This window comes from Zonotrichia leucophrys, chromosome 13 (assembly GCF_028769735.1).
Source record: "Zonotrichia leucophrys gambelii isolate GWCS_2022_RI chromosome 13, RI_Zleu_2.0, whole genome shotgun sequence".
Lineage (NCBI taxonomy): Eukaryota > Metazoa > Chordata > Aves > Passeriformes > Passerellidae > Zonotrichia > Zonotrichia leucophrys.
The window spans coordinates 9,778,123-9,806,088 of NC_088183.1; the positions used below are offsets into that span (position 1 = coordinate 9,778,123).

General features: G+C 42.1%; 2 long non-coding RNA genes across 4 annotated transcripts in view; both read left to right on the forward strand.

Annotated features, from left to right (window-relative positions):
- LOC135453840 (uncharacterized) overlaps positions 1-5,631 on the forward strand; it is a 28,558-nt gene extending 22,927 nt beyond the window's left edge. For both annotated transcript variants that reach the window (XR_010441960.1, XR_010441961.1), the window contains 2 exons: positions 1,670-1,855; positions 2,929-5,631. This is a non-coding gene — a long non-coding RNA (uncharacterized LOC135453840). The remainder of the gene's footprint in view (positions 1-1,669; positions 1,856-2,928) is intronic.
- A 2,757-nt stretch (positions 5,632-8,388) lies between these two features.
- LOC135453841 (uncharacterized) overlaps positions 8,389-27,966 on the forward strand; it is a 65,220-nt gene continuing 45,642 nt past the window's right edge. Inside the window, exon 1 of one of the 2 annotated variants that reach the window (XR_010441962.1) lies at positions 8,389-8,606. This is a non-coding gene — a long non-coding RNA (uncharacterized LOC135453841). The remainder of the gene's footprint in view (positions 8,607-27,966) is intronic. The other variant, XR_010441964.1, reaches the window with a different exon arrangement.

The window sequence follows — 27,966 nt, forward strand, 5'->3', positions numbered from 1 at the left end:
TTCCTCAAAAATGATCTCGGGTTTCTTCAAAACCTTACTACACTAATCATTATTTCTGCACCATTCAATCCCATATTTTCTAAGTTTGCATAGCATAAATTGCCAAATTACTTCTGCAGTTGTCAAGGCATCATGGCAGAGGTAGGTGCATTTTAAATTATACTATGACTTGCATTTCCTGGTTTAAAAGAAATCACTATCCTAGGGCAGTGGAGTTCCCATCTCCAGCAACACAGGGGGTGTTCAAAATCCTCATAAGAATAAACACGTGTTGGAAGTTCATTTTTAATGTTTTTCATGTTTGTGTGTATAAAAAGTTAGCTTGTTTTCAGGCTGGATCCCTGTGAAATCCATCCCATAGGGGACCACACCCGTCCTGTGCTGCAGGAGCAGCCCCTGTGCTGTCAGAGCTCCCAGCTCTGCATCACTGGCGACATGGCATCATAGAAACGTCACAGAATGGTTTGGGTTGGGAGGGACCTTAAGGATCATCTCACCCAGCTCCACCTCTCTGCCAAGGACAGGGACACCTTCCACTAGACCAGATTGCTCCGACCTGGCCTTCCAGGGATGGGGCACCCACAGCTCCTCTGGATAACCCGTGCCAGTGAAGAATTTCTTTCTAATACCCAACCTAACCTCTGTCAGTGTGAAGCCATTGTCCCTTGCCCTGTCACTCCACTCTCATCAAAGTCCCTCTCCATCTTTCTTGTGGCACATTTAGGTACTGAAAGGGGCTCTCAGGTCTCCCTGGAGCCCCCTCTTCTCCAGGCTGAGACCCCCATCTCTCTCAGCCTGTCCTGTGGTTTCATATCCTTTCTGACCTGCAGTGCCTTCCATTATTTTCTTTCCTTTTTAAGCTTTTCTTTTTAACACTGTATTAGTGTCAGAAAAGGCCCAAAAATAAAAGCTTTCCACAAAAAGGCTGCAACAAAATACTTGATACCCGGGAGGGAAAAATGATACCTTGGCATTACAGCCTGCACTATATGGCTCAGTCCTGCTCATTGGTACTAAAGGCATTCATTTCTGAATGCTGTCTGCTTTGGTAATTTTTGTGAAATTCCTGGAGAAGCTGTTGCATTTACCCATATATTATAATGAAGTATGGCAGGTTTTAGAGAGATGAAGGACTTTGCAAAGGTGCAGCAGCCTGACATAAGGATTCATTCTGAGCATGAGCTGGTTCCTATTTTATCTAAGCCTGATTCCGTCATCCTTGGAAAGGAGGTTGCTTGCTTTTTGATGCTGAATCTTGCTATAAGTACTTATTTGGCATGCCAGGGAATAATAAAAGCTATCATGATTTGACATGTGAAATGTGAAGTCTCAATTACTTTTATGTTGTTTTTCCTTATGTAGATAGAGAGTGAAAAATATATTTTAATTAAAAAGTGAAATACGATATCCAGATCTCAGCATGCCTCGTGAGGAACAATCTGAATTTTGGAGTGCTTCCTAAGACTTGGGGCAGAGCTTATGCTGCACTTCACAGGCACGGGCAGCAGCTGTGGCTGATAATACTGACTGATTTATTTGGCCATTATCTGACAGTTTCTTTACTCACTTTAAGGGAAAAAGAGGCTGCAGAGACATCCTGCATATTCAGATAGCTGTTATTGTAACCTTCCTTTGTGCATTTTACATTTTGATTCCTTTTCCCTTGCAGGCCTATTTTTTAATGCATATGGGAGTTATGAGAGTGTGTTTTGTACCTTCCTGCATCACCTCCTGCCCAAGCCCTATTGAATCCCTTGACCAGCCTCACCTGAATTTGATCACAAGCTGCAGGCTCAGAGATATTAAATCTCTGAAAGTGCTGCACCAATAAGCAGTGAAGGAAAATTTGGCTCAGGTAAAAGCAGTGTGAATTTGGTTATTTTGCATTTTTGCTGATGTGTGGGTTCTTACCTGGCATCTAAGAGGGGCTGGGTACAGCAAAGGCAGCAAACCAAAACAATACCAAAAGGCACGGAAAATGCAAGGGCAGTTCTGAACATGTATTGGGAGAATGGTTGCCCCTGTACTAAGGAGTTGAGCCTCTATCTCCCATGCCATTAGAACCTGCATTAGATTATTTTGCTGACCAGAAATACCAGCAAATCTGTTGCTCAAATGAATGCCTAAGTTAAAATAAAAAGGATAAATCTTGGCCTGTAGGGCATAAACATCTCCCAATATATTTTGAAGAACTGTGTCTGAAAATGGAGTGTGTTTTCCTTGCTTGTTTCTTTGTGGCTGTTAAAGGCATCTCACTGTTAATAAACAGTAACACATTTCTTGAAGCACTCTATTTCAGATAAAGACCTTGGCTCCTATTTCATTAGGGTAACTGGACTCAAGCTAAAGCTTTTTATGGAGCTCCCTCTAATTTCCAGATGTAGTGCACAGCTTCAGCAATAGAACAGGGCCTTTTTAAAAAATAGATAATTCTATTTACCCAACACTTTGCTAAGCTAAGGCTGTTGAAAGTAAACAATCTTTAATATCCATCCCATAATGATGCTTGTGCTTCCCTTTGAAAGCTCCATTTGCTTGGGGCTGAGATCACCACATACTGACAGATATTTCAGATGCTGCTTCCTCAAAGCAGCCTCACTAACTGAGCCTAAATTTACTCCATGTCTTGTTGAATAACATTAGAATTGTAAGATCCTATGCCATGACATTGGCAATCACTGTGCTTGGTTGTGTGTGTTTTAAGCAGTGCTCTGTGTATTTAAAATCAACAGCTTGAAAAGGAACCAAAATCAGGTATGACAAAAATACAGATGGTTAGTTAGCAGTATTTAAATAGAATAATTAAAAAAACCTATTATCTGCATATCTTGCTCTCTTGAAAAAAGTAAACCAGAAAATTAAATATTTAAAAAATGGAACTTCTGTTAAATTAGAAAGTGCTGCAGAGTTTTCTGTGCTTTGCTCCAGAAATGGCCCAGAGGAAGTTCATGGCGCAACAACACAAAATCTCAGTGACTTTAGCACTGCAGCAGGTGGAAGCTCAGGAGCAAGAAGAGGGAATGGGGACCCCTTTGCCAGCTCTCTGCATCCTCAGTGGAAGGCTGTGCTGGGATATCAGCACCTTCCCACAGCAGGGCCAGGGTTTGCCCTCTCCTGCCAGTGCACACTGGGGGAAGGTGTGGGACGTGTGGTTGAAGATTTCTGCGCTCATCTCCTGCTGAGGGATCTTATCCCCATCCCCAGGTATGTGTGGATGGTCAAGACTCACAGAGATCTGAGGCTGTTTAAGCTTTTCAGTAGGGGCTGCTGTGCAGAGTTGGAGTGTGTAAAACATGCTTTTAATTGGGTTAAGGGATCCATGAGTGAACAAACAGGGTCTTCCTACACTAGCCCTCTTGACACTCAAAGTCAGGATAGAGTTCAGACTAACTGTTTATTTAATATTTATTTTATGTTACCAATCATATTTGCTGGCAAGGAGCAGATTATATTTAAGCCCTGGGAATCCAATGAGTATTTTACTACCAATTCCATTAAGGCCAGCATTTTATTCCTTGCCATCTAAATCTCCATGTTTGAGTAGGAGAGCTCTTTACTTTAAATATGAGAGCAGTGGGTGAACCTTTCCAATCACACCATCTATTATTATATTTAATACTGGGGTAGCTGCAGTGCTAGAAGGACTCTTCAAATAAACAGTCACTAAGTATGACAGTGGCAATGGAATGTGCACTGTGAAATTATCTAATTACTGACACTTTGAGTCTGTATCAACAATTTGTTTTGAAATAGAATATAATTAAATTATTTTGCTCCAAGTACATCCAAAGAGCAATAAACTTCCACAACAAAGAGGGGAAAAAATTGCCATGTAAGGATGATTTTGAACATTTGGAGGATAATATCCTTGCAGAAAATGTTTGTCATGGCTACCATTCTTGGACCTGTTTTCTGGGCTCTGTTAAAACCTCTTGATGGTTATGGAAATGAAAAGAAGGTTCCCAAAGGAAAGGGAGAAGATGAGAATAGAAACAGATGCTACAGCACCCCAGAATGCTTTACTGTTGGTTATGGAAGGTATCCAGAGTCTGATTTGAGCAGTAATTGCTTTGTTTGGTCACAGCTTTGAAAAGTAATGTAGCAACATGAACAGATGCATCTAATCTGTTATTTGGAATAAGAATGATTATAGATGCTTTTCAGGGTGGAAGGGCATCACTGCAATTTGTTGATACAGATTGTGAAACAGAAATCAGAGTTGGAGTGTGAAGTCATAGTCAGAGTTAACCGGTGTCCTGGTCTTGGCTGGGATTGAAGTAATTTTCCTCCAGCTGAAACCAGGACAACTGGACACTTGGAGAGATGTTTGATGCCACTCTGTGAGTTCTGCACAAGGCTGAGTGTGTGAGTGCTGCAGGGCCAGGCTGTCAGAGGTGGAAGCCCTGGCAGGATCATGCCTGTGCTGCTGGAGATGGAGAGCAGAGGGAGAGCAGGAGCCAGGGGAGGGATGGGGCTGGGAGCATCCCCTGTGCCTCGGGTGCTGCTGCTCTGCTCTGGGACACCCACACACAGGGAGCTGTGATCCTTTCTGTCTCCTGGTGAGCATGGAATGAGCTTTGCTATGAGTCCTCAGTGGGGAGGAAGACTCCAGAGCTATTTCAGGGAGGCCTTTCCAGTTCCTAGCACATGCACCCCTGTCAAGAGTAAGAGTAAAATTCAGAAAAGACGTCAAAGGAAAGAAAAAATCTGTTCCACGTTACACTGCATGTACCTTGCTACAGCTCCTCCCTGCTTGTCTTTAACAAGAAATCTAGGTTGCATGCATTTAAAAAAAAAATGTTGCTTTTCATCTACTTGCAAAAAAAACCTTGGGAGTACCATTCTCCTCTCATCATTTTTTGGAATTAATTAAAAGACATATAAGCCAGCAGCAGCATAAAACAGCCAAGAATGTCATCTCTCAAGTATCACAGCCTTTAATAAAAGTCAGTGGCACCGTTTGTGACCATCTGATGTTTATGGCTGCTGCCTCTGAAGTTCATTGTGTTTCAGCAGCCACCTTGGCTCGTCTCCATTCTTGCTTTAACCTCAATGACTTTGGCATAGTTATTCCAGGGCTGAACTTCGCCCATTTTCTCTTCCACAGAATATGAGGTCTGCTGCTTGCTTATCAAATATGAAACTGTGTACAACTGGGCAACCTCATGCTAATGGAATCAATACAGCCAAAGAGATCTCACAACCTCGCTGCACTTTTTACAATTTACTTTGTTCGTCACCCATTAATTCTTATATTGATTTTGCTATAAAACACAAACTGCATTCCTATCACAGCCCGAGAAAAAAGCACATTGATTATATTGGAACAAGGTACGTTGTAAAAATGAAATGCCTAAAACATTTAAATGTAGTAAGCTCTGCTAAAGTCCATAAATCACATTGTTTAATGTTGTGAATGAGTGGTGCTGCCTTAAACAAGGGAAAAATATGGGACCATAAACCAATTTTGACACAAAATAACAGTCTGTGTTTCTCTGTACCTGCCATTCTAGAAAAGCTATCAATAATGGTTATGGTTGTTTGCAGGTGTGGGGGGGAAACATTCTCAATATCCCCTTTAGAAAGTTCCTTCAAAGTCACTTTGTAAAATTGACAACAGAGGTGTTTTACCTGGCTATAAATAAATCTGGTTATTGCCATGTCCTGTTTACTTTTATCATGCACTCATCAAAAAACTTTTTGATGGATCATTACTAATGATTGTTTTGGGAGCCAAAGTCAAACCATGTGCCTGACTGATATTGATGGGGAGGGGCTGCAGCTGCTTCCTACCAAGCTCAGTGACCACACCATCTGCTGAGGATCATGGTCATCCTTCCACCAGCTTGGAGGGAAGATGGTTCAAAGGGAATTCAACTTTCTGCAGCATTTTGAGTTTAAACCTGAGCAGTGAAAACCACTGCTGAGGTATAATTCTGCACTACTGAGTATCACAGCAGCAAGGACAGAAAAAGGAGAATTTTGTGGTGATTACAAAATAGGTGCTTTTTATGATGGAAGTTATGACTGCAGAAATCTGTTCTAGTTGAGAGTCTCTTAGTGTTTCAAGCCTTAGTCATGATCCAGAACTTCACTAAGCCCAGTCCAAGGTCAGGAAAGTTGTCTTGGAGAGCCTGCAGCCAGCAACAGGACAAGTGACAGCAGCCAGCCAGGGATGGGTTTGAGTCCAGCAGGAAACAAAGAAAGGATGGGGGTAAGAAGGATTGGGACTGCTGTCAGCAGCTTAAAAACCAATGCTGTTTTCCAAGTTTTCAGGATCTATGGAAATAATTTGAATAGGGAGGAAAAAAGAGAGGAAGGCAGGAAGAAAAAAAAAGATGGATGATCAAGATGGATATTGTGCATTCTCTTAACATTAGAGGGGGTCAGAGAGGGGGCCTTGGTTTCCTGCTCAGTCTTGTGTCTTTGCATGGCACTGGTGCATCATCCCTAGTGCCAGGTTTTCTTGAATGAGCTTGGGAAGGGGGAGAAGAAGAATTAACACACATCAGAGATCATAAACCAGGGATGGGACTGTTTTCTGCCTAAAGCTTGGCTGGGTGCTTCTGTTTAGTTCTTGTTTCATCTTGTTTGATACCTTTACCTTTTTGATTCATTTTTTCTTGTGTGTTTCTCACATGTGAATCAGAGCAGCTGCTGCAGAATCTGGGACAGCTCTGCCAAACTTTGTCTGTCAGCTAAAGCCTCCCTGCTTCCAGCTACATCACTCTAAATCCCAGCAAAACTCAAGTGACTGTAGAGGGGCTGCTCTACACTTTGTCTAGCAAGAGGAGAGTTTGTTCAGTTCCTCTGGAAACAAGAAGATAATCTGTTTTAAGGGATGTGAAAACTCATTAAAGCTGCTGAGGGCTGTTCCATGGGAAGGCTGGTAGAAGTGAAGCTGGGTGACCACCCCTGGGACAGGCTGTGGCACTGGAGAAGCACTGAGGGAAGCCAGACCATCTGGAAGATGTGCTGGGTACAGATCCTGTTTTGCAGGGAGGGAATTTTATCTGCAGGAAGCTGGCAGATGTGAGGCTGACTTTGCTCAGCAGGAAATCTGCAGCTGCAAAATTCCAGTTAATTCCTGGGTGCTTCCTTATTTGAATTCATTAGCAGCAGTTCTCACTACGTGGCTGTCAATCTTTATTCCTTTAAAGGTATAATGGGTTTTTCTGATGGGAGGTTGCTCTTGTCCCTGTTAGGTCAACCCTGTTTTCTCCAGTTCTTTGGGAAATTGCACCACTGGCAGAGCACTCTAATTCTGGTTTTTTCCGTAGCTTTGCAGGACAGCAGGACTTCTTCCTTCCCAATTTCACCCTCCCTTTTCCTCCCAGTCTTGGGGACAGGGTGAGTTCACAGAATAAGTTTGATGTTGAAACACCTGTGAAATTGTTCCCTACTCCTGCAAGAGCGAACTCTGTGAGAATTATGCTTATCTGCAAGATCACCTCCAAGGCTTTTCTAAGTTAATGATCAAAGTAAATGATCTCAAATTTCTCATCATATTTTTCTAGGTTTAAACTCCTAATTTTTTATTGCAGTCCTGTAAGATCTGAGAGTTTTAGTAGGGACATTTTGTCCTGATCACAGCTCCTTTGGTCCGTGTCTGCAGAGCTTCCCTGACCTGTGTGAGTGGGGGGATATTGGTCCCTACCAGAACAGTTGCAGAAACACAGAAAAGCTGAGAAACTGGAGAGCAAAATAACAAAAACAAGAGCCTCATTTATTCTTTTATGAGTATTAAGTCCATCTAGCTGTCATGCTTTGCCTGCAGGCAGCGTGTCTGGGAGGGCAGGTTGCTGTGACAGATGGACAGGAGCTGCTCAGAGAAATGGCTTTTGATGGGCAATTTGCTGCGAGTTGGTGGAGCTTTTACAAAGTCACAAGTGGAAGGAATTAGAGTCAATCCTCTTGCAAACACTGGGAAGCTGAAAGCCTGGACCAAGCTTTTGTAAGGCTCTACTCAAAATCCCACCACTGTCACCACTGCCTGTGGCTGTTTCTTTGCTGATCCCATCCATGCACTGGGGACATGGAACAGTAACCAAGGCAGGAAATACAATTTATGGGGTCCTCTGTGGGTCAGCCCCTTCTCAACCAGGGCCTTTTTCTGAGGCCAGCAAGCTGAGTTACAAGAGGCAAGTTCAAAGGCTGCCCCTGAGCTTTCTCCTTTGTGGAGCTTTTTTAATGAGCAGCTCCTGCTGCCCTCTTCCCTTCTAGCTCCTCTGCAGCACCTGTAGGAGGTTAATGATGGAGCCAGGTGGAGCTGGGGCTCAGCTCACACATTAGGAGTCACTGAGTGCTTTCACCTGTTAAAACGAAGGTGTATTTACAATCCTGCCCTTTATTTATCTAACGAGGATAATTATCCAGTGTCAGAGCACCATGAGCCGCTGGTGGTAAGGCATCACTTCTGGAGATGATATTTTCCTGCTGATGGCTGAACTGACCTGGGGAAGCAAAAGCAAAACTCAGAGCCTGCAGAGTAATGGTCCAGATCTGAGTGAGTTGAAAGGATTTCCTCTCTTCTGAGCTGTGTCTTTCCCTAAGTGAAAATTGAAGTTGCTGTGGTGCAATGCCAGGAGCCAGGGATGAAAGGGAAGGTATGTGGAGGGGGAAGCTGGGCCTACCTGGTTTGTTGGTTTTTCTGGTGCAGGATTTTTCTGGTTTGTTGCCTGGTTTAATGTTTTCCAAATGCTTGTATGTCAGTATCATGGTATTAGTTAAGCAGTTGCTTGCACTCAATAGATGATATATATAGCTCAACTTCTAACGTGCTTTAGACACTGATTACCCAAAAGGTCTTATTTTTGCTGGGGGAAAGTTCTTTTTTCAGCGAGTTGTTGCTAATTGTAAGTGCTGTTCTGTGATGGTCCAGTCTCCACTTCTAAGAAGGTGCTGTACCCTCAACTTGAAGTGCTTTGCCTCTGTAGCTGCTTGAATTGCTGCTTTCTTCCTCAAACATAGGTAATTGCTATTGCTGCAAAATGCTTTCTTGGATGACTATCAGTTGACTTGTATTAATATTTACAATCACTTTTTCGTTAGTAATTTTTTTGCTACAACAGGAAATGAAATGCAAATTAACAACTGTAAAGATTAAAACATAATGAAATAGGACATGAACTCCAGAGAACTAATGAGTAAAGTGGCTTGAAGGCACAAAAAGATGTTCTTCAAAAACAAACATAGAGGTGAATAATAAGATAAATAATTTTGAGGCATTAAACCAAGAAACAGAAAGAAATACCAAGTATGGGATAAATTGTTTCATGTCAAAATTATAATTGCATTCTTTTTTCTTAATAGAAAGATGAAGTTTCTTCCTAAATTAACCAGCTGTATAATCACTATATGGTAGATTTTTTCCTACCTTACAAATCAGCACATCAGTAGGTCTCTCTGTTCGTATAACTTATCTGGCTATTATTACAAATACATTGGTTTAGTGAACGGAAACTGTTGTGTTGTTTTGTTTAGGTTTTTTAAATATTATTTGCCTCTGGTACTTTCTGTTTTCTAAAGCAGAAATCTGTATCTGAAGCTGCTGGGTGCTTTATGAGGTGTTTAAAGCTTGTCCAAGCTGACAGGTATTAGTTCCTGCTTCAGCAAAGCTCCCAATATTTATTTTCCTTCATGAGAATCAGTTTGGTGGATGGCTTTAAGACAGTGCATAATTCCATTTTTTTTTTAACCAAGGGCTAGAGGCAAAAATCTGTGCAAAGCTGTTGCTGGCTGCTTTTTGGGGAAAACCCCTCTTTGATTAGATAGCTGTGGTGGTGCAGCTGAACCCAGAGCTGATGCTGAGTTAATTTCTGTTTCTCCAATGTTGGCTGTGTTTATTTTTGGTTTAAGTAGTCTTGCATCTTGTAAAACCACAAGGTATATCTGATTCAGTGTATCTTTAATATTCTTTCATATCCTGCTTAGTATATTATGGCTTTAGCACAGTGCAAACTTCTACATGTACACCTCAAGTCTTTAGGGATGAGCCTGTGTGATTCCCTATAAAATTAAGGAAGAGGTTCCCAAGGTGCTGATCACAGAAGGGTTAATCCTTTAATTTACTATTGTTTATCAGGGCTGGGGTTTTCCCTCCTGCTCATGGTTAAGCCATGTACAGAGGAGATGGAGAGGAGCCTTCAGAGAGTTGTTTTCCCTGATTTGATAAGGTCAGGACAGCCCTTGTTACCCTTGGATGCAAATCTGTTTACAATCCCAGGCCAGTAGGGTTACACAGCTGTAGCCTGAGATGTTTCTTGTCTTGGCATCTTCCATCACTACCAGGGTTTTCTGTTTGTTATGGCCTGTATTTTTGGTGAGTTTTCTGTTTTGTTTTTTTTTTGTTTGTTTGTTTGGGTTTTTTTTGTGTATGTGCAAACGCTTATGTTTTTTGGGGTTTTTTTTTTGTGATTTTCTCCCCTGTCCCACTGGGGAAGGGAAGAGTGAGTGAGTGGCTGCTCAGCTCCCTGCTATCTAGCAGGTTTTGGTGGCTTCAAGGATGCAGCTTGATTGGTGGGTTAGTGCTTTCCAACATGGTAGCATCTCAGGATGTCAGAGCAATTAAACTAAGCACAAAATTAATATCTTGTATGCTGTTTCCTGTGGAGGATGCTCTATCCTAGAAGATACATTCAGAGGAAAAAATCCTATATACATTGACAAACATTGTCCTCCACCTTTCTATAACCTTGGTGGCAAGTTACACACATATTTTATCTGCTGGATGCAGACTTGGCTTTAGGAAGTGTGTGTTTTAGCTCTCATAAATAAAACTAATGGGTATGATTTTCATTTTTGCTGGGGACCTCTTGTATCTAGTGGGGGATAGATCCTGAGCTGGTGCTCATTCTCACAGCACCTCTGCAGCCAGTGGGGCTTGGATGCCTAACTGTGGTGGAGAATAAACCCACCCATGGTTTATTCTCTGGTGTTTCATGGCCCTATTGAGTAAATGCAAATTTACACCCAATCATTGCACAGGGCCTGAGTTGGAATGAGAAACAGCCCTAATTAAGTTTAGTAACTGAAATAATTATTAAGGTCTTGCTCGTTTTCTCAATAAAAATATTCCAGCTGAAAGGATATTTACAAGTGCTATTTATAATTAAGCATTTCACTTGATTCACCCACAAACAGAATGTAAATCATGTTTTGCTCTGCTAAAAGGTGAGGAAAATAGACAGTGTCTCTGAGTAATTTATACCATATTTTGTGGTTAGCAAAAACACAGGTTTATGCAAACAGGGATTTGTTGGTGTCTGTGTGTTTTGCTTGTGAAGGTGCCTTACTTCAGCTGGGCTCCATTGGGCAGAGGAGGAGGGAAAAGGAGCAGCTTGGTCATCTCCTGCAGCTCCTGGAGCTGCTGGGTGAGCAGGGCTGGGTGCTGAATGTGTCCCCATTCCGTGGCTGTTGGAGCCAGCCTGGGCTCACAGCAGCTGTTGGTAGTGGGAAAGGTGTTTTTGCAGACTGCAGTAAAGGTATTTGTTGCAGTCTGTCTGGGGATCTGACTTTGAGATGAGCTTCTTTCCCAGCCTCAGTGGTTCCCTGCAGGCTGCAGTGTTTTGGGTGCCCTGAGCTGCTGGAAGATGCTGCAGCTGACAGAGGGGAGGTTTCTGACCCACCCTTGGCTGCACTGGGTGTTTTCTCTTGGGGAAATCCCATCCAAAAATGTTCCTAAAGAACGGCGAAAATTGAAACAAAAGGAAATGTTTTCAGTTCAATCCATGAGCTTGAGCCTTTCCATGGGCATGTGGTCAGTAAAGCTAACACAACAAAGGAGTGTGGTTTCATTCAATGATTTAATTTTATATGTAAACTATAAAAGCATATTGTGTTCGGCTTAAATTACCCGCCTTTTAAACTCAATTTTTTTCTATACTTGAGGTATTTATCCTTTGGTTATTCCAGGTACTGGAGAACTGAGTCCTCAATTTACATTTGAAAAGGAAATATTTTCATTACCGTGGTGATTAGGAGCTCCAGCTAAGGGTTAGCCTCTGCTTTTGCTAGATACTGCACAGTCATAGCTCAAAAAGATGACACCTGCCTTAAATGCCTCATAATCCAATAGGAAGAAAAGGAAAATATATGTATCTAATTACAAGGGAAGGGTCTGATGAGCAGAGGCCCAGGAAGGCAATAACCAAGTGGCAGCTTGCATGGGGCTGTCATTAAACCCTTCCCTGTGGAGAGGGGAACGTGAGTGTGCTGCCAGTTCTGCCTGAACAGGTTTCCAAAATTAAGAAAATTTAGAATTAAAGGCCATCTGCTGGTAGATTAGGTAAATAAAAATACACCCTAATTGGATTTGGTGCTCATTGCAGCCGTCTGGGTTATAAATGATAGGGAAAAGGTCACATTCCTTCAGGCTATCTGAAGTGGAGTGAATATATTGTCTCATCTTTTTGTGACCCCTAGGTTAAAATGTAGCATCAATTCCACTGTTGTCTTTTTTTTTAGCCCTGGAAAATCTTACTTGTAATGCTGTGAGCAGCTCAGCATCCCCTGTGCTGCCTGGACCCCTGCCAGAGGGCTGTGTGTTTGCATCCGTGCCCACCGTGTTTGGAAACAAGGAGATTTTTAAATGACAGGACAAATCAGTTGGGCTGGAAGCTTCCAGCTCAAGTAATTGCAGTTCTGTCATCTCCAGTTTCAAATTTGGTGCTGCAGACACCAACCTCCAGGTGTTAGGGGAATAGTGGGAGCAAAGCCAACACAGCTGGACCCTGACTGGAGAGGTGGGGTGAGCAGGAGGGGAGGGAAGGAAGGAAAATGGGAGGAATACAATGGGAGGACTTCCCAGGCAGGAAGGACTGAGCAATCAGAGGATGGAATGCCAGAAAACCATAGCTGTGATTAGTGTGACTTTCACTGTCCTTCAATCAGTTGTTGCCCAGAAAAGCTGTGTCCCATCCCTGGAAGCGTTTGTCCAAGGCCAGATTGGACAGGACTTGGAGCAACCTGGATAGTGGAAGGTGTCCCTGCCCATGGAACTGGGTGACCTTAAAGGACCCTTCCAACCCAAAACATTCTGTGATGGTTGAGCAGAATAAATACAAATCCCCTGAATCAATGAGCTTTAAGTTCCCCTCCAACCCAAACTATTCTGTGATTTTGTGACAGCTGGGAGACCCTGAAGAGTCATATGGTGTGAGGCAGAGATGAGGAATGTAGTGAGCTATTTCCAAATGTGAAAGTCCCCCCATCTGGAATATTTGTGTCTCCTTGTCAGTGATACCAGAAGGATGCCTGGCTTGAGAAAACACAAGTTGGTGGAACATGAATGATGCCTAAATCATATGCACTCAGTTTAAAGCAAGAATTAAATTTAGGTACTGAAATAACTGTATTTTTAGACTGAGATCAGGAGCCAAGACAGTCCAAAGGAGGAGAAAGATGTTGCATAACTGTTTCTACAATTTTCCCTCAAATGAAAATGTGACTGTGTGGAGGGCATTGATGATGGATTTTTAGGTTTTTTTGAGAGTAATTTTTTTGAGTTTTTCTCTAGAAATATTTATTTTCAGTTTGGAATAATAACACACTAAAATCAATTATTCTGTAAAGATGTATTTACAGAAATTAATGTTTCAGTGTGGAACTCCACAGGTGTTAGAACTTTCAAGCTGATTTATCACAGGTAGGTTGTCTTCCCCTCTTGCTAGTGGAATACACATACTGACTTGAACATGGAGTTTTTGGGTGACCAAGATACTTAGCTGCAGCCAGCACAACACAGCCTCTAGGCTGGGTAAAGAAAAGCCAAGGATTTCCTGGAACACTGAAACAAATCCATGTGAATTCAGTCTGTGTTCAAGGAAACAAAGCCCATGAAGATAAATAGGGCTAATCCCAGCACAGCCTGCAAACAAACACTGCTGTTCAAACCTGAGACAGATAACACAAACAACCCTGGGAAAGCAGTTTGGAGAGTATCAAATCACATGACAAAGCCAATGTATTGCTCTGTGACTTCCAATTAGAGACTTGCTGCTGCATAATTAAGTTTCTGACGACACTGTATTTAAAGTCATGTCAGTCCTTTCATTTATAAATACTTCTCTGCAGGTGCTTGAGTTCCCAGCTGGAATCTGTTTTTCTAGGATCTAATCCTAGAATTGGGGTTTTTTTTCCCTTGATTTCAATTTTGAGTGGAAAAAAAAAATCCCCCTGAACAGCTAAGGTACACGAGAGGGAAAAGATTTGAGTATTGTCAGTATGTTTTAGTTCTGCTGTAGGTTCCAGCTGCAGACATGTATATTTTATTATCAGCATAACATATGTGTCCCCATGGTTGCACATCTCTGTAAATCAGGAGTAATCAGACCTGGAACCTGTTCTCTCTGATGTATTTTATACTTTACAAAAGTTGCAAAGGACATTAGCTCACCAATGCTTTTTCCCTTTCCTCTATTTATACTCCTTTCCTAGAGGATTCATGCATGCAGATGAACATATCCTTGTTTTTCCTGCCCTCTTTGAGGGTTCCCAGGGTGCTCCCCCTGGCTGGGGTGTTGGTGAGAGGCAGCCCCTGTCCCATGGAGCAGGCAGGCTGTGCTGCTGGGATGGGTTTGTTTGCAGGGTCACAGGCAGGATGGTCTGAGCCAGGGCTGGTGTGTGCCTGGCTATCCCAGAGAGGCACGAAGACACTGAGGGGTCCTAAATCTCCCCAGGTCTCAGCACATGCTGCAGGGAGTGGAGGGGACTGGGGAGCAGCCTCCTATGGGCACCACTTCACACCCTCATCTTCTGGTGTGCACAGAGCTGAGAGATCCCAGCCTGAGCTGGCTGCCAGTGCCAGCCACAGTGACCATCCGTGGGCTCTCATGTCAACTTTGGTGCTTAATAAATAAATAAAAGTGGATTTAAAAAATTGGAGCAGAGAGAAGAGCACCATCTTTGGACTCTGCTTTGCTCTGAACCCCAAAGCAGACACAGCAAACTGAAATGCTCATTTTCAGCTCATCCCCATCACAGAGGAGTGAGGGATGCTGCCTGGAGCAGGGATGAGTGTGGCCAGGGCTGTTTCCCTCTGCCAGCCTGGGCTGAGGACAAGCTCTCCTCTGGGCTGTCTCCTCCTGGGCACACAGTTTACAGAGTGGTCAGAGGTGTTAATGCCAGGCTGCTCTTCTGCAGGGGTCACATCCCCCAAAGCAGCACAGCTCTGCTCCCATCAGGCTCCTTGGCTCAGCAGTGGCTTTGCCAGGCTCAGGAGTTCATGGCATGGCTTGGGAAGGGTGAGGGACATCCCTGCTCATCCTCTTGTCCTGAGCAGTCACTGCCCATGGCAGGGGAAACAGTTAAATGAGTATATTTATTTCATATTAGCTTAAAAAAGTACTCAAGCTGTTGGTCATTAGAGTATGTTTAGAGCCAGGTGAGAGTGCCTGCAGGTGCTTTAGGTTGCTGGTTTTTCTGTGTTGATTGAGATGGTGTGGAGCCCTGAAGGACAGGGCAGCTGCACAGTCCCTGGGGCGAGAAGGGCCCTCAGTGCCTTTCTCCAGAGGGGTGCTGGATACAGCTCCTCCTTCATCCCAAATGACATTTTCTCCATCAAATCCAAGACACATGAAGAATGACACCCACAGAGCTGCAGAGCTCTGTGTGTGCACTTCCCAGGACTGAACCATTTGATGTGCTGTGGAATTTCTGAATGGATAGCTGAACTCCTGAGTCCATTAAGCAAGGCAATTTACAGGGCTCTCAAGCTTTGCCCATGGAAACACATTAACACAGTTTCCCATTTGGCTTGTTGAAAAGCCATTATCCTATATACAAAAGGGAGGAGAAACGTAATCCTGTTTTTCAAAGTTGGTTTGTTGTGTTGAGTGGTGAAACCTTTGACAATATTGAAGGGAAATGGAGAGGAATGCCACATCCCTGTGTTAGGAGTGCTCTGACCAGCCCACACCTGCCCAGGCAGCATTTGCTGCTGCCATTGAAATCTGCATTTTAGTGCTTTAGACATGATCTAGCAAATGAAGAATGAAGGTAATCCTTGAAGCAGACCAGGGATATGAATCTTGGCATACCTGAGTGCTCCCAAAATCACCAAAATATACATGAGGAGAAATGGCAAATTGTCCCTGGTGCCATCTCTGACAATTTGCCACCTCCAAAGAGATCTTTAAGAAGATTGATCACTTGCAATAAGATCAGTTGTGTTTTGGGGTGTTGGATTTGGTTTTTAAAAAATTCTTCTTTATATGCTGGCTTCCACTAACCCCCTCCCCCTGAATGAGCATTTATCTCCTTAGGTGTGAGAGGAGGGATGTATTTGAGGGTAACAGATATTATGGAAAGATGGTTTTCTCTGGGGTTGGAGTACTTTGTCTCCCTGAATCTTTGTTTCCCCTCTGCAAGTTGGTATCCAGTTTCTGGCTCGTGGCTCTGGCTCTCAATGGGTTCTGTGGACAGAGCACAGGTACTGGATAGCTCTAGGGATGTCATTTGTTTCCTGAAAGTATTGGCTAGTGACTTTTTCATTCTAATTTTGAGGAGAAGAGGAATTTATCAGTAGTTAATACACTTTGTCTTGGAGAGGCAGCCTGTGTAATCTTGCTGTTGGATTTAATGTATTAACAGCATTTTACTTTCTGTCAGGGTGATGCTGCCAAAGGCAGGGACAGCTGTGGAAGGGAATACCAAAGTAAACAGGACACATTCTTCAAGTAGATGAGTAATTTTAGCCTTACCTTGCTCCTTTATGTTTCCAGCAGAAAACACTTTCAGCACATCAATACTGGGAATTAGCAGCAAATCTTGCTCATCTGCCAAGGTAGCCAAGGAAACACTGTGTATTTTCTCAGGCCCCCGTGAGAAATCCACTTGAAAGTGACAAAATGAGCAGGACATTTTTTCTTTTAGTGGTGACAGTATCTCCAGGGAGATCTACCTAAGGTCAGTGTTGTACAAAAATCACTAAGTTATGCAGTAAAGTGTCTCTATACTGAGTTAATTGCTGCTAATCTCTCAATTTCTTGTGCTGGCTTCTATTGTGTATTTTTTTATTATTAGTTACAATATGCCTTTATACCAGTAAAGGTATATGTAGGTTTGAGTAACTGTGCTCTGACTTAGGAAGATGCTTCCCAGCTCCCTTTGACAGGAGTTCATAATTTGTAGGTAGAAAGTCCTTATTTCTGTTGACTTCAATGGTAATTTTTTTATCAGTTTGCTGCTCTTTCAGTCAGATTTCAATATCTGTCTGGGTGGTTTTGCTTTACTTAATAGTCTCTAGAAAATTGCTCTCCCTGGCAGGTACAGCTGAAGCCTTATGGGTAGTCAATAAGAGGATGGTTCTGTAGCCTTTTTAATAGAAAGGTGTTTTAAATACCAATTTCAGCTAAAGTAGCTTTCTATTGCATTTTTTTGCCTATGGCACAGCATCTAGCTGTAGTGGTTCATTTTGCTTCTATGCACTAATTGCTATCTGCTGGCTGAAATTCTGGCAGTTTGTTTGAACAAGGTAATGTGCAAAAGTGTAGGAAAGAAAGGAAAGCACATATAGGCCATCCCTGCAAAAAGAGGTGCATTTTGCAGGAGAAAATCACTTCAAGCCTATTTAGTGGTCTGACAGTTTAAAGATGACATATTTGTACACATATAGGGAGAAATGGCCTTTAAAAGTAGTGGACACTTTTATCATTATTGCTTCTGTCAATACAAATGAAAAAACCTTTAAGAATAGTTCCACAGCATGCAGGAAACTGCAGCTGAGTGCCAGGAGGCAGACTTGTCCTGAAATGCTTGAAAACTCTTAAGGAAAAATTAGGCAGGAAAGAAAATTGGAAAACGGCACTAAAGCTAACTCCAGAAGATTCAGAGATATAAATGTGAAAGAAGAATCATGGGATGATTTGGGAAGGAACTTTCAAGACCACTTAGTCCCAATCTCCCTGCCAGGACAAGGACACCAAAAAGCACAGAAACAAGCTCATTAATTCAAAGCAGAGCAGTGGTGAGGAGAATGCCCAGACCAGGAGTTTCATTGCGACCATGAGCAGTCAGTGTGTGCCACCATGTGTGTGCTCACACCTATCTCTGTGAGTGCTCCTCAGGCTCATAGAGATTATTTGAGAAGAGTTACTTGGGTGCACAGTTTTCCTTGTTCTTTCCTTCTCTTTTTCTTGTTTTCTCAGCTCTCAAAAAACCCAAATGACCTTTAGAAAGGAGGAAATTGAAGGTATTTCATGTTTTTCATTTTGTCCTGTGGTGCTCTCAGAATAGTCAATGTGGTTCTTCAGGTTTAAGCTGGACCTTAGTAGACCTTCAGACCTGGAGGGTTTGTCCATTTTTTTCCATCAGTGAAGGGGTAGAAGTGATGCAGGATAGAAAGCTGCTGCTCCTAAGTTATCTCACTACACAAAAACTTCATTGGTGTTCCTCTTCAGAGCTGTCTGAGTTTCCCTCAGCTTTCTGGTGAGATTTAGGGTTCACGTGCCTTTCCCAAGGCTCACAATTCATCATGAGTTTAATGGTGCTTTCAGGCTTGCAATGCAAGGTGAGGCTTGCAGGATCAGTGTCTCTGCAGGTCACAGTCTGAAGGTCAGGCAAGCACCTCTGTGTAAGGTGTTTTATAGAAAGCAGGATGCTATTTCCTAGATTATCTTGTATGACTTAACACCAGGCTGCAGAGTTTGTCCATCACTGAACTGCTGCAGCATGTGATAACCAACACGATGTGAAGGCTCTGCAATTCGTGCTGATGATTCACAGCAGATCATTTGATATTTAGGGCTCTGTTCATTAATAAGTTATGCTCCATTTACCTTGTTTTCTGTGGAATTTATGAGTCAAAAGTGCAGAGTGCACCAAAAATGACCCATTCATCAAATTCCTCTTCTCTCTGTATGATTGGCTAAGCCATCACTGCAGCCCCCAGGGGCACATTGCACAAAAGGTGTGTCCTGCATGAGAGAGCAAAGTGGCCCCAGGAGGGAAAACAAGAACTCAGCTTTTGTTTGAGTCTGCAAGTTGCCCCATTTGGTGTCTTTGAGCTGTGTGGGCAGGAAATTTCCCAAGCCAATTTGTTTTCTTGTTTGCTGTGTGCACAGCCCCGGTGTTATGACAGCAAGGGAGGCGTCCTGCTCGCCCACAGGTTCCACTGAGTGCCACTATTGATAGTTGTGAGGGAATGGGGGGAGGAAAAGGCTGCTCTGATAATGTAGATCTATCTGCAGTTTGTCTGTCTGCACATTAGCATGAACCAGATCCATGACACAGAATAAGGGTGGATTTGTTGAGGAGGCAGAACCACAGCACAAACCAGCTATGGGAGCGCATGGAGGTGGTGAGGTGAGGAGGGTATCTGAAATCAGAAGAAATTCCCTTTGCTTGTAAAAAAACCAGGAAAATATCTACAGCAGATTACAGCATGTCTAGCTGGCATCTAAACAACAACGTTTTTTCTTTTTTTTAATATTCTTTTTAGTTAAGCACATACATTCTTACATGTTGGCACAATTACTTACACATTGACATAAGCTAGAGAAGCAGTTTAAGAGCCATGAAGATGAAAGAAAAACCATTGCATATATCCTTCTGATTTCCCACCACCTAATGGGCAAAGCCCTAGGGAGAAGACAAAGAAATAATAATTAGAGCGTACTGCTTTAGAGGATGAATTGTGAAAATGTCTCCAGAGCTGTTGGCAGTGTAGTGTGAAGATACAACAGCTTTAAATGACCTGTCTAGCTGGTAAAGCAGGGAGACTAATGTAGATTAATTCACAGTTTTTAGCACTTCGTGCCTTGTTTAAAGCTGCTGTTGGTATCTACAGCCTCCCACAACATCCTGCAACCCTGCCAGACTCCCTCCTTTCCCTGGGTTGGTGGGAATAATCATTCACCATTGTGGGTATCTGGCACGTGGTCTTGGCTTACTTTAGGGAGAATAGAGGGTGAGGAAAGTGGGATTTAGAAATGAAAAATAAAACTTGATTTCATGTGATATGAAAACTTAATTTCATATGCAAATTGCTAAATTCTGCATGCTGGGGTGCTGTTTTTTACTCTTTTCTAGAGAGTGAAAATGTGTTGTATTTCCAAAGGTCTTGAACACAAACTCAATATTTTTATAACAGACCAGAGGTTTTGGTTTATGGTAAGAGGGGCAGTTGAAGCAAGTAGTTAAGATTTACCTGCAAGCAGCAACTCACGAGCATATCTCTGTTAAAAAAATATCTTGTCCAGCACTGCTGGCTGCCAGGCTGTGTCCCATCTCTCTGGTGCTGCCTGGTGAAGCCCCAGCCCATCCAACTCACACCAGCAAGACCCTGGTCATGGTTCCTGGCTCTCTCTGTTGGATAGATCTACCATTCCACACAATTAAAAACATTTAAAAATGTGCTTAGGCTTTGAAACTGAGTCAGGAGAGGCCAGACATGCTCTTGGGGCTCCCAAAACCTCTGTTGGTTTTCCACAGAGCCCAAGAGGTTTCTTATGTTGCAGTTGGGGTGGCTTGGACAGAAGGTGGTGAGGATGGCCATTACCTCAGACAAGTCCTGGCTGCTGTGCTGAATTTGGGTGAATTTTGTGCTTTGTATGACAGAAATGCAAACTGATATTGGCTGGAGCTGTGCTTTCCCCACACTCCTGTGAGTGGAGAGCAGGCAAGGCCAGCAGGCAGATTGGGAAGGGGAAATCCAGCATACTGGCATGCTGGCAAAACTGAGGTATGATTTATGATGCATAAAGAATGCTCTTTCTGGTGTTGAGCCAGCTGAGGGTGTGCTCAGCCTTCTCCAAGAAAGGAGGTTCCAGGCTGAACCTCTCCAGGGCCTCTGCAGGACTGCTGAGCTCATGTCCCAGCGCACATTTCTGCAACAGGGCTTGTGTTTGTGGGTGCCAAGCTCAGAAACACTTTTAACAATTTGCGCCCTCTTATAAAATAAGAGAAACTCCTGATGGAAGCCTAAAATAGGAAAAAATAATCTCCATAATTTGTCTTAATTGCTGTAGTACTTAAAGAGAAAAGAACAATCTGTGTGTGTGCATGGATGCAAGAAGTATTTGGATTTGTTTTGGAGGTCACGAGTATTAGAGTTTTATGAATGTAATTTCTGTTGGGAATCAGGTCTAATGGCAATGTAATTTATGTGAAATATATAGCCTGAGAGTGTGTCTCAGTTCTACTAAGTTAATGGTAAAACTCCAGTGTCCTCAGCAGGGAGAGGATTTGAAGCCTGGAGAAATGTTTTATTATTAATAGTTTATTAACACTTCATGCGGAAGGGCTATCTTCCTGTGCCCTGTTATATCTGTAGCTGGAAGAGGTGAAGAACTAAGCTGGAAATAATGCACTAAACATTACTTCTAGCCTGAAATTCTCCACACAGTTTTGTATTAAAGAATTGTATTGAAAAAAAAATGGCAAACAGATTAAAATACAGTTCTTTTAGACAAAGAGTCCTTGGAGCAGGGTATAGAGAAGAGCTGTAATGGATTTTTATCCCCCTGAATTTTGCAGTATAATAACTCCTTCTGAATTACAAAAGGCAACCTGCACAAACTATGAGGAATTTTACTTGTTAATTTTCCATCTTTTGTCATTGTTCCTATGGGACTGGCTCTTCACACATCTGATGACTCTTCTCCTTCTCCCATTTCTGTCTGCCTGAGATTGATCTCACTCTACTTTTTCTACATATTTTGAAATATCTCATACTTTTTCAAACTTAAAAGGAATTTTTGGGCCCTAAAAAACAAACTTGATGACTGTCTCATAACAGAAGTGCCCCATGTAATTTTCTTTTCATCCATGTGTACTTCAATAGCATTTTTTAATTGTCTGACTGCCCTTTGTAAGATCCACTGCAGTTATGGGTATTGTCCTGTGACATCATTTTTAGAGATTGTTAACCTTATCATTAATTCCCACTATAATCTCAATTAAATGTGCAGACACCTTGGCTTGGTGCTCCTGTGGATGGGAAATGGATGGTCTGTGTGTGACTGCACGTGGAGCTGTTGGCTGCTTTTCTACCCTTGGATAAAGTTAGTTAGTTGGTTAGTTGTTGGTTAGAAAGGCCCTGTATGGAAAGAGAAACTCTTGGCACAAGCAGAAATATTCCGGGTTTTAGACCCATTTTGCTGCCAGCCTGTGGGATTCATAGGCAGTTTATGCATGCAGATGAGAGTAAATTGGAGTTACTCACTCAAAGGATTTCAGCAGCTCTCCTTGGGTGCTTTTCTGCATCTTTAGGCAGTTAAATACATTTATCAGCCTGGCTGTTTGCTTTGAGAAGTGGCTGGTTGCTTAAACACAGAGCTGGGATATCCCTGGATACTGGGATGGTCAATGTCCATGATATGGGATGGCTGAAGCTGGTGCTGGTGATTGTATTACTTGTATTGGGTTGGTAATGTTAAGCTGCTTGTTTGTGGGATGGTGCTACCAACCAACACCCCAAAGACCCCCAGAACCTAAAGAGAACTTGAGAACTCCCTGTACAGCTCTTCATCTCTGTTAGAGGCTGGAGAGAGACAAATTTATTAGTACTTCAGAACATTTTTCTTGTTAATATTTCATACAAGTAAGTTCCTGAAAGGCTTGAAAGGAGTTCTGAAAAATTACTGACTATTAGTTGTTAACACTATTGATAGTGGTGGAAAATTCAGAGTACTGAGCACTTGGAAGGACCTGCCAAGATGAAAAGGCTGTGATTATGGGGGTGGATATTTTTGATGTATCTCTGGAGCAAGCCAAAGGGCTGTAAGGCCGCGTGACTTGTGGGAAAGCATTTCTTCTTATAAGCATTTGTAGGAGAAAAGCCTGCTCCTAATCAGTGTTGAAGTCTGCCTAATTCAAAAGCAGATATTATGAAATAAAATCTGAAATGACAGCTGTGTCCACAGCTGCTGTGCAGCAGGTTGTAACCTTTGTTGATGTCTTAAAAAAACAGAGCAGTAGTTGATTCATAGCTGTCAATTCTGCTTTCTTCTTTTTGGCTGCATGGTGAGATTTCCATTAACTGCACTATTTTCCCTTAAAATTGTCCAGAGTGGAAGATTTATTCTGCTGCTTCCCAAGATTTCTTATCCTGCTGCTTCTATCCCATTCTGCCGGTTCTTCTATTTTGTCATGTAGCTCTGCTGATATAATTTTAATTGAAAGCCATATTTATAAACTTGACGTTGTGCAGGATTGGGGCTGGGGAAAATTTAATTCCTTGGGCTTTGTGGGCCACCCAAATTGTGAAGGTGAGGAGCAAGCAGGGCTGGCTCTGGGGTGCTGTGCTGCAGCTCCCAGGCTGAGCATCACTTATGACTTCTCTCCAAGAAAATCAAATTGAAGCTGCTAAATCAGCTGCCGCCTAAAAGGCACAAGCATTTAGGAAATGAGATGTGGGAGAGGAACATTTGAAGCAATAGAAAGCACTTGAGATCTGCTTCATGCATAGTTAAATGTCTCACATATTTGCATTTGAAAAAACCAGGCACCCCAGGTAAGGCCTTTTGCCAGAGAGTATTTTAACAGCTTTGAAGTCCAATTCACATTTTCTTTTGCAATTTTTTTCCCTTAAGGCCCCATTGTGAAGGCCTGGAAGCAAACAAGTATTATCCACAATGTTTCATTTTAATTCAAATTAGTCTCAAAGTCTTCATGCTTCTATAGCTACCAACTCGGTGAGTTAATGGCATGTTTAATAAATAAAAAAATAAAGGTCGAAAATAGTGTCTGAGACTTCAAAAAACCCTACAGATCCACAACAAGAAACAAAAACAAAACACACAAAAACCTCTAAATCCTCCCAAAAAGGCCCAAACCAAACAAATTCAAATTCCAACAACCAAAAGTCCCCCACCCAAAATATCTGCCTTTCACTTGGAGGTTGATTCTGGGTACTGAATGTGGGCTGGGTTCCTCCAGGATCCCCCAAAAGCATTATGAATTCTCTGTTGCCTTGAGGAAGCCTCTGAAAGGGATGTATCCAGCTGAGATCTGATCTGTGGAAGTCTGATCACATAAAGTTAGTAAGATTTTTTTTGTCCCACAATTTCACGTTTAAATAAGGTCTATAAATATTATACCTTTATCCAGCATTTAACCAACTTGGTGGAACAAGAGACACCATGAATTAAAACCTGTTTTCCATTTTTGTCCTTTTCTCCCTATGTTGCTGCCTGAGAAGGAACAATATTCAATGGCAAATAATTTGCCATATCTAAATTGTAAGGTTTCAAGTAGCAGCAGTAACTAGCCATTTATTAATCAAGCATTAGTTATGGTAGTTAAACATTTAGGGGTAATAAAATGCAAATGTGCTTTCAGCACAAGTTGTGGTTCTTAAAAAATAAGAAATTAATTTTAAAAAAATGTTGCTGTAAGGTTATGGGCAATATTAATTGCTGAATTTATTTCCTGTAGCAGACACTTCTTATACTAAATGGTAACTTAAGAGATTGCTTTTATTAGCATATACAACATGGCTTAAATTGTCTGGTCTGCAAGGTAAAACATGAAGTCTTTCCTGGAAAATTCTCATTTTAGCCTTTTTGCTAGTGCAGCTGTTTTAAAAGGTGGCAGGCAGGTTGACCCTGCTCCCCATCTAGAGAATATATGAGTACAGAATAGAGTTTGCTGGGCTCTAAAGATTGCTCTGCTGTGAAATGGGAAGTGAGACCACAAAGGTGGCCTTTCAGGTCAGGATTTGGTGTCTGTCTCCAAGCAGGAAGGATTTGCCATCTGTTAATATTAGCAGCTTTTGTGGATGTGGGAGAGGATTTGCCAAATGCTGATGGAGGCGAATTGTTCTTCACCTGTTTGCCCATCTCTCTTTCTTCCATGCATAATACCATGTTGGCAGGGTAAACACATCCGTGTATTTCAGTAAGTAAACTTAAATAAAATCTAATTGGGAAATATTGTAAATAGAATCATCAGGCATGATACATAATTGTGAAAGGTGTCTTTGAGAAGGAAAAAATGAGCATATGTGATTTCTGTTGCTCAAGTAGGAATAAACATTTAGGAACTCGGTATCCCTTGGCAGTCTGTTATGGAGAACATGAGAAGCAGCTGCTTTCCCCCTAGATGGTAAAGATTTTTGCTAAAGGGGTGCATTATAATGAAAAATTTTCTTCTCTATCCAACTGACTTGGAAGCAGTGGAGAGATCTGTGTGTCAGGGGAGGTTCAGATTAAATAATTTTTTTTCTAGTGGAAGAGTGATTAGGCATTCAAAAAGTTGCCCAGGTGGTGGAGTCACAATCTCTGGAAATGTTCAACAGGAGTCTGGCTGTGGCACTTGGGGTTTGGTTTAGGTGTGATTATGGCAGGATTGTGTTGATGGTTGGATCAGATCTCCTTGGAGGTCTCTTCCAATGCTGGTGACTGTGATTGTGACCTGCTGCACCACAGGAGAGATCCCCTTGGTGTTATTACCAGGCTGGGCTGGTGGAGCCACAAATGGGGCTGGGGTGCTGAGGCTGGGCCTGGCAGAGCAGCTGTGCTGGATCTGATGTTTTTTGGAGATTACAGCAGAAATGTGGCCACAATCACCAGCTACACCTCTCCTTGTGGAGGATTTAGTATATAAAACATTGCAGTGATAACAGAAGAGTGGAAGGAAAGCTCCAAGGAGAGGGTGATGAAAGCCCAATGCTGCTGCTGAGCACCTGCATCCACTGCTGACTGGAGTTTCTCTTTCACAGTGTATCAGAATATAGGAGACATTAAACAGATTTTATGGGCTAATCTATACTTTTGATTGGCTTTAATGATCTTTGCAGTCTGTTATTTATACGTGGCATTATTACACAGCGAGCATTGTAATGCATGAGGTCATTACTGCTCTGGCTTTACAGCTTGTTGGTTTTGCTGCTGAGCTAACCTGTCACATGTGCTCCTGGAGATGTGCCTTGCTTCAGGATGAGCCTCCTCTGGCAATGGAGGCAAGAAAAAAGTAGTAATGATAAATCTAAAATCCCTCAGGAAGTGAAGGGATGGTGTGGTGTTTGTGAGGTCCTCAGGATGAGGTGAGAAATGAGAATTTGACTCCTTGTTCTCAGAAGGCTGATTTAGTATTTTATGATATGATAGATGTATATATGATATATATTTTATGTTTTTATATTTTATATAATATATATTATATTTTATATTTTATATTTTTATATTATGTATTTTATATAATATATATTTTTATATTTTATATTATAGAACGCGATACTAAAACTATACTAAAGGAAGAGAAAGGATACATCAGAAAGTTTAACAAGAATGAAAATAATAAAACTCGTGACTGATTCAGAGTGTCCAACACAGCTGGCTGTGATTGGCCATTAAGAAAAAACAATTCACATGGAACCAATCAAACATTGGTTTGATTGGTAAACAATGTCCAAGCCACATTCCAAAGCAGCAAACACAGGAGCAGTAATCACATAATTATTGTTTTTATTCCTCTCTGAGTCTTCTCAGCCTCCCAGGAGAAAATCCTGGGGGAAGAGGATTTTTCAGAAAATATCATGGTGACAGGGTGGCAGCTGTCTGATGAGATCTTATTTATCCCCATCCTGGTGGAGTTGGACCTTTGTTGACTTGCTCCTGGAGAGGATTGACTCATGTGCAGTGGGCAACAGGGCCAGACAAAAAAATTTCTAATGATAACATCTTAATTCTTAGATAACAAAATGTAAAATTCCTCAGGTGATTTGTATAAAGCTTTATATTTTTTCTGGACTTTCACCATAAATCTGGGAGAAAGGCAAGTAAGTGTGCAATGCTGCTCTCCATGGCCATGCTTTGCAAGGTAGACTATTGCTCTGCAAATCCTGATGGAAGTGGTGCCTGGGGTAGGGAACCCTTCAGCTGTGAGATAACAGGTGTGCTTTAGAAGAAGGATGAAGAGTGCAGAAGAAACATTGAACTCTCCTTTATATCCTCTCTGTGTTGGAGCAGCTTTTTACATCAGCTCCATTCTCTGCCACACTTCCCGTGAGTTTCCCTTTGCTACCTTGTACTGCTGGACTGGGATTTGTCCTGTTAATGAAAGTAGCAAAAATTGTCTGAATTATGTTTTATCCCTAAGTCTAATTTTTATTTTTTTTCTAAGAAAGGTACATTTCAGATACTCCTGCTTTGATTTTTGCTGCAGAAATTGCTCCCCTGCTGCAGAGTGTGGGTTTTTAACACCAGCTAAACAAAACCACCTGATGGAAGGAGGTTACTAAAATGACTCATGCAAAAGCTTCAGCAAAAGGCATTTCAGCTATTTACTGCTTTAGCGAGGCAGACAAGGCTGAGTGACTGAAAAGTGGGGGATTTTATGCCAAAGAAAAATGTGTAATTGCAAATGTAGTATTTCTTCAAGCTGATTAATAGAACACGTGCATTAATATATTGAGGCAAATTAATGTTTATAGAATGATACAATATCCTGAGTTGAAAAGATCCCCAAAAGATCATCAAGTCCAACTTCTGGTCTGCACAGGACAAAATTGTCCAATTTATCTTGTCTAATTTTGGACAAGAATGACAACTGATGTCCAGGTGTTGTATGCCAGGACTTGGGGTGCTGGGCGGCTGGTGAGCATTTGAGAAAGTCCAACCCTGACCTCTGTCCTTGTGAAGCCATTCCTTTTTCTGTCACTCTGTGCCCTTGTGAAAAGTCGCTCCCCAGCTCTCTTGTAGCCCTGGGAAGAAGCCTTTAGGCACTGGGAAGATGTCTGTGCCACAGTCCAGTTAATTTCTGAATGGTTTTGTTTTGTGCCTCAGCCCTGATTTCTACACCCTCACAGGTTTTCTGCACCTATTAAGGGCATTGCTCACTGTGGAAGCAGAGGATAATTTGCAGCAGATATTTCAGGGACAAGCATTTGGCAAAAAGGGAGACTTTTGTGTCCCTCCCTGCCATGGGGGTCTGACAACATCTTCCTGCTGTAATTGCTGAACAAATTAATGTTTTGAAACTGTACTGAGTGCTCAAGAAGCCTCATAGATGTAGATAATTGCTCAC